This window comes from Pelophylax lessonae (assembly GCF_965119305.1).
Source record: "Pelophylax lessonae genome assembly, chromosome: 5".
In the NCBI taxonomy this organism is placed as follows: Eukaryota; Metazoa; Chordata; class Amphibia; order Anura; family Ranidae; genus Pelophylax; species Pelophylax lessonae.
Genome location: NC_138772.1, coordinates 28,970,479 through 28,978,152, shown reverse-complemented (window position 1 = coordinate 28,978,152; position 7,674 = coordinate 28,970,479). Strand labels below are relative to the sequence as shown.

General features: G+C 42.4%; 1 protein-coding gene across 3 annotated transcripts in view; it reads left to right on the top strand.

The window, feature by feature from the left end:
• The first annotated feature begins 2,987 nt into the window (after window positions 1–2,987).
• NKTR (natural killer cell triggering receptor) overlaps window positions 2,988–7,674 on the top strand; it is a 98,689-nt gene continuing 94,002 nt past the window's right edge. For all 3 annotated transcript variants that reach the window (XM_082258554.1, XM_082258555.1, XM_082258553.1), the window contains exon 1: window positions 2,988–3,060. The gene's annotated coding sequence lies outside the window, so the exon portion shown is untranslated. The remainder of the gene's footprint in view (window positions 3,061–7,674) is intronic.

The window sequence follows — 7,674 nt, the reverse complement described above, 5'->3', positions numbered from 1 at the left end:
TTGCACCCAAGGGTTCTTAAAGAGCTCAGCCAGGTGATTGCCAGACCATTATACTTGATTTTTATGGATAGCCTACAGACGGGTATGGTGCCAGCTGATTGGAAAAAAGCCAATGTGGTGCCAATATTTAAAAAAAGGGCCGAGATATATCCTGGGTATCTATAGGCCGGTCAGCCTAACATCAGTAGACTGCAAGATTTTGGAGGGAATGTTAAGAGACCACATACAAGACTTTAGTAATGAAAACGGTATTATAAGTAGTAATCCGCATGGATTCATGAAAAATCGTTCTTGCCAGACCAATCTATTAACCTTCTACGATGAAGTGAGCTGCCACCTAGATAAAGGAAAGCCTGTGGATGTGGTGCATCTGGACTTTGCAAAGGCCTTTGATACCGTTCCCCACTGTTGCCTTATGAACACCAACACCACACCACAAATGCTTACTGTTCAAAATAAGGCACATAGATATGGACAATAAGGTGAGTACCTGGATAGAGAACTGGCTCCAGGGGAGAGTCCAGATGGTGGTGATTAATGGGGAGAGCTCGGATTGGGCGGGTGTGGAAAGTGGGGTCCCCCAGGGTTCTGTCCTGGGACCAATCCTGTTTAATTTATTCATAAATGATCTAGAGGAGGGGATATCTAGTACAATCTCAGTATTTGCGGATGATACTAAACTAAGCATGCCAATATCTTCTATGCAGGATGTGGAAACCTTACAAGCGGATCTGAACAAAATAACGGGGTGGGCAACTACATGGCAGAGGAGGTTTAATGTTGAAAAATGTAAAGTGATGCACTTGGGGGCCAGAAAGAAAGCAAGCTACTCACTAGGGGGGGGAACCTCTGGGTGACTCTAGGATGGAAAAAGACTTGGGGGTACTGGTAGACAACAGGCTTGGCAGTGGCATGCAATGCCAAGCAGCTGCAAGCAAAGCCAACAGAATACTGGGATGTATAAAAAAGGGGATTCACTCCAGAAATAAAGAGATTATTCTTCCACTCTATAAGACTCTGGTCCGGCCACATCTGGAGTATTCCGTCCAGTTCTGGGCACCGGTCCTCAGGAAGGATGTGCTGGAATTGGAGAGAGTCCAGAGAAGGGCAACAAAAATAATTAGGGGAATGGAGGACATCAGCTATGAGGAAAGACTACAAGCACTGAACCTATTCTCTCTGGAGAAGAGACGATTGAGAGGGGATAGGATATCAATGTACAAATACTGTACTGGTAAACCGAGCATAAGGAACAAACTTTTCAGAGAAAGGAGATACAATAAGACACGTGGCCACTCACTAAAACTTGAGGAAAGGCGGTTTAACCTTAAAATACGTAAGGGGTTCTTCACTGTCAGAGCGGTAAGGATGTGGAATTCTCTTCCACAAGCAGTGGTATCAGCAGGGAGCATCGATAGTTTCAAAAAACTATTAGATGGGCACCTTAAAGACCACAACATACAGGGGTATACAATGTACAGCAAACACACACACACATCATAGGTTGAACTGGATGGACTGATGTATTTTTTCAACCTCACTAACTATGTAACTCTGTAACTGTGTAACTATGAATATGCACTGATCCTGAAGACGATCTGTCCAATGTTCCAGGCACAATCTGATCGCTTGGAGTTCCAAGATATTGATTAGTAGTCTGGACTCTTCCAGTGTCCAGATTTCCTGAGCAGAATTTTTCCCGAGGACGGCTAGCATCCATGGTGACCACTGTCCAATACAACGAATTTAATATAATTAAATAATAAATAAATAAAATAAAATAATGCTATGTAATAATACATGAATAAATAATTATCAATCCCTAAGGTTAAAAAAATAAAAATATTAAATATGTTATTGATATTAATAATAATGATAATTGTAGTTATTTATTTTGTGTTAGGGTGTTTAGTTATTATTTCATTAATCTTATTATTTTAGTGTTTGAGGTTAGGGGTTGATTATTTATTATTACATAGTATTCATGTATTGTATTTATAATTATTTTTATTTATTTGTGTATTTATTTTACATTTATTTGTTCATTTATTATTCTTAGTAGTAGTAGTAATATTAACACCCTAACTCGAACAAAAATAAATAAATAATCCTAACCCCAACCCCTAATCCTACCCCTTACCCTATCATAAAAAAATAATAATAACTAATAATAAAATAAATAAAAGCTAAAAAGGCTAGCAATAGACGATAGTTTTCTGTATCGGCTAATAAAACTATTCCAAAGCTCAAATACGCTGCATGAAAACACGCGAATGGCAGATAAAAACGTGAAAAGAAATTGCTGGAAAACCGCTCAAAGATGCTACGCTCAGGTGTGCATGCAGCCTAAGGGTTCAAGTAAACTTCCATGAAACCCCCTTCCAGGAATATGCTGCCTACCATTCTAAAAACTGTAACTACCTGTTATGCTGATCCTCTGGCTTCCAATTGTATCTGTTGGGTTGTCACCAGAGCAGGAAGAGAGGGGAGATCTTCCAATGGGGACACTGGTGACAACTAAGGATTCCCTCACTTTGGAGGGATTTCCTCTCACTTCCTGTTTTGGCTATGGGACAGGAAGTGCAGAGAAATCCCCCCAATCGGGACACCAATGGGCAACAAATAAACTTACAGAGGTTAGGGCATCCAAAATAAAATAAAAGGTTTTGCCTGCAATTCTACTTTAAATTACATTCTAAACGACTACAAATCCCAGCATGTTCTTCCAGCCTAAGAGGAGGTATGTAGTCCGGTGTAATACACCCTGTCCCTGCCCCCACCACCAAGAACTACAACTCCCAGCTTGCACTGCCAGCCTATAATAACTATGAACGCTCCTGATATCCCTAATCTCTGTCCAGCCACCCGCACAGGGAACTACAAGTCCCAGCACAGCCCCAGGACCGCAACTGCTGACTTCCAGAATGACTGTATTTCACCGGGCCTGACAGGCAGTGCGATGGGCAGCCCGGTGACGTCACGATGACTTCCCAGCATGCAGCGCGGCTGAGGACCCCGGACAGAGACTGCGGGAGGAGGAACCGGAGACGGCGGAGAGCGGTAATCACAGCGAGAGACCCCCGGAGGGTTTACACCCCAATATATCACCCTATATATCCCCTCATATACATTGTGTACACCCCAATATATCACCCTGTACTCCCCAATATATCCCATCATATCACCCTCTATACCACCTCATATACATTGTATACACCCCAATATATCACCCTCTACACCACCTCATACACATTGTGTACAGCCCCTTATATACATTGTGTAAACCCCTATATATTACCTTGTACACCCCATATTCACATTCTGTACACCCCCTTATATCACCTCATATACATTGTGTACACCCCCATATATCACCCTGTACACCTCCATATATACATTGTGTACACCCCATATTCACATTGTGTACACCCCATATATCACCCTGTACACCCCCATATACACATTGTGTACACCCCCATATTTCACCTCATATACATTATACACACCCCCATAGATCACCCTGTACACCTCATATACACATTGTGTATACCCCCATATTTCACCCTGTACACCCCATATATACACATTGTGTTTGCCCCTGTATATCACCTCATATACATTGTGTACACCCCTATATATAACCCTGTACACCCCCATATATCACCCTATACACATTGTGTACACCCCCATATATCACCCTGTACACCCCCATATATACATTGTGTACACCCCTATATATAACCCTGTACACCCCCATATATACATTGTGTACACCCCTATATATAACCCTGTACAGCCCCATATATCGCCCTATACAATCCATATATACATTATGTACACCCCCATATACACATTGTGTACACCCCCTTATATAACCCTGTACACCCCATATATACATTGTGTACACCCCCTTATATCACCCTCTACACCCCTTATACAAATTGTATACACCCCCATATATCACCATATACACCCCATATATACATTGTGTACACCCCCATATAGGAACATGTGTACACCCCCATAAATCACCCCATTTGTGATTGCCTATACACCTATATAGACTCTGTATATACCTAAACACTCCAAATGTGGACATCTATACATTGTATAAACCCCTATGCAGGAACATGTGTACACCCCTATATATCACCCTATACACTGATTGTGTGTACACCTATATAGACACCTATGTACTCCATATACGTAGTGTACACCCCTGTATATCACCCTATACACCCCATATAGGAACTTGTGTACAGCCCCATATATCACCCTGTACACACTCTGTGTATGATTGTGTGTACACCGCATATGTACATTGTGTACACCCCCCCATATTTCACCCTGTACACCTCATGTATTATTGTGTGTGTATAGGTGTACACACAATCATACATTGTGTGTAGAGTGATATATGGAGTGTATAGGTATCTATTTATATCTATTTAGGTGTGCCCACAATCATACATGGAGAGTATAGAGTGATATATTGGGGTGTAAACATGTATATGTTATGTACACCCCCATATAGGAACATGTGTACACCCCATATATCACCATATACTCTCTATGTATGTTTGTGTGTACACCTATATAGACACCTTTACACTCCATATATATGTGTGTATACCCCCATATATCACCCTGTACACCATACATACATATATATATATATATATGTGTGTGTGTACACCCCCATACAATACCCTGTACACCTCGTGTATTATTGCGTGTTTATACAGTATCTCACAAAAGTGAGTACACCCCTCACATTCCTGTAAATATTTTATTATATATTTTCATGTGACAACACTGAAGAAATGACACTTTGCTACAATGTAAAGTAGTGAGTGTACAGCTTGTATAACAGTGTAAATTTGCTGTCCCCTCAAAATAACTCAACACACAGCCATTAATGTCTAAACCGCTGGCAACAAAAGTGAGTACACCCCTAAGTGACAAATATCCAAATTGGGCCCAAAGTGTCAATATTTTGTGTGGCCACCATTATTTTCCAGCACTGCCTTAACCCTCTTGGGCATGGAGTTCACCAGAGCTTCACAGGTTGCCACTGGAGTCCTCTTCCACTTCTCCATGATGACATCACGGAGCTGGTGGATGTTAGAGACCTTGCGCTCCTCCACCTTCCGTTTGAGGATGCCCCACAGATACTTAATAGGGTTTAGGTCTGGAGACATGCTTGGCCAGTCCATCACCTTTACCCTCAGCTTCTTTAGCAAGGCAGTGGTTGTCTTGGAGGTGTGTTTGGGGTCGTTATTATGTTGGAATATTGCCCTGCAGCCCAGTCTCCGAAGGGAGGGGACCATGCTCTGCTTCAGTATGTCACAGTACATGTTGGCATTCATGGTTCCCTCAATGAACTGTAGCTCCCCAGTGCTGGCAGCACTCATGTAGCCCCAGACCATGACACTCCCACCACCATGCTTGACTGTAGGCAAGACACACTTGTCTTTGTACTCCTCACCTGGTTGCCACCACACACACCTGACACCATCTGAACCAAATAAGTTTATCTTGGTCTCATCAGACTACAGGACATGGTTCCAGTAATCCATGTCCTTAGTCTGCTTGTCTTCAGCAAACTGTTTGCGGGCTTTCTTGTGCATCATCTTTAGAAGAGGCTTCCTTCTGGGATGACAGCCATGCAGACCAATTTGATGCAGTGTGCGGCGTATGGTCTGAGCACTGACAGGCTGACCCCCCCCCCCCTTCAACCTCTGCATCAATACTGGCAGCACTCATACATCTATTTCCCAAAGACAACCTCTGGATATGATGCTGAGCACGTGCACTCAACTTCTTTGGTCGACCATGGTGAGGCCTGTTCTGAGTGGAATCTGTGCTGGTAAACGACTGTATGGTCTTGGCCACCGTGCTGCAGCTCAGTTTCAGGATCTTGGCAATCTTCTTATAGCCTAGGCCATCTTTATGTAGAGCACCAACAATTTTTTTCAGATCCTCAGAGAGTTCTTTGCCATGAGGTGCCATGTTGAACTTCCAGTGACCAGTATGAGAGAGTGAGAGCGATAACATCAAATTTAACACACCTGCTCCCCATTCACACCTGAGACCTTATAACACTAACGAGTCACATGACACAGGGGAGGGAAAATGGATAATTGGGCCCAATTTGGACATTGTCACTTAGGGGTGTACTCACTTTTGTTGCCAGTGGTTTAGACATTAATGGCTGTGTGTTGAGTAATTTTGAGGGGACAGCAAATTTACACTGTTATGCAAGCTGCACACTCACTACTTTACATTGTAGCAAAGTGTCATTTCTTCAGTGTTGTCACATGAAAAGATATAATAAAATATTTACAAAAATGTGAGTGGTGTACTTACTTTTGTGAGATACTGTAGGTGTACACACAATCCTACATAGATATATGGCGGTGTACACAATGTATATATGGAGTGTATAGGTATCTATTTATATCTATTTAGGTGTGCCCACAATCATACATGGAGAGTATAGAGTGATATATTGGGGTGTAAACATGTATACGTTATGTACACCCCCATATAGGAGCATGTGTACACCCTTATATATCACCAGATACTCTCTATGTATGTTTGTGTGTACACCTATATAGACACCTTTACACTCCATATATACATTGTGTACACCTCCATATATAACCCTATACACTCTGTGTATGATTTGTGTACCCCCAAATACACTCTCTATATACACCTATACACTCCATACATGGACATGTGTACACCCCATATATAGTCCTATATACACCCATGTGGACTCCATATATGGGGATGACTACACTCCATATAATATAGATTCCATATGTAGAAATGTATTCATTGTTTCCGTATATATATATAATATATATACATCATATCTCCATATATGGTCCTGTATATGCTCCTCTGACCCTAAACTGCAAAAAATAAAAAATATATATAGTCCCCCTATATTACCTCCAGTGCCATATATGTGTAGGGTATGTGCATTATACATATCCTACAGTATGGACCTATAAACACCCCTCAAATCACCCTATACACTCAATATATGGTCTTGTATACACCACATATTTCTCTATGCACTCCATTGAAGGTCCTGTTTTCACCACATCTCAGCTTATACACTCCCTTTTTTCCTTCATACTCCATATTTAGTCCTGTATACAACCCATATCAGCATATACACTCCATATATGGTCCTGTATACACCCCATATAAGTCTATAAACTACCAGAGTTCAGGAGTGCGCTATGTGCTGAGTGCTGAGTTCAGGAGTGCGCTATGTGCTGAGTTCAGGAGTGCGCTATGTGCTGAGTTCAGGAGTGCGCTATGTGCTGAGTTCAGGAGTGCGCTATGTGCTGAGTTCAGGAGTGCGCTATGTGCTGAGTTCAGGAGTGCGCTATGTGCTGAGTTCAGGAGTGCGCTATGTGCTGAGTTCAGGAGTGCGCTATGTGCTGAGTTCAGGAGTGCGCTATGTGCTGAGTTCAGGAGTGCGCTATGTGCTGAGTTCAGGAGTGCGCTATGTGCTGAGTTCAGGAGTGCGCTATGTGCTGAGTTCAGGAGTGCGCTATGTGCTGAGTTCAGGAGTGCGCTATGTGCTGAGTTCAGGAGTGCGCTATGTGCTGAGTTCGGCGTTCAGGAGTGCGCTATGTGCGGCGTTCAGGA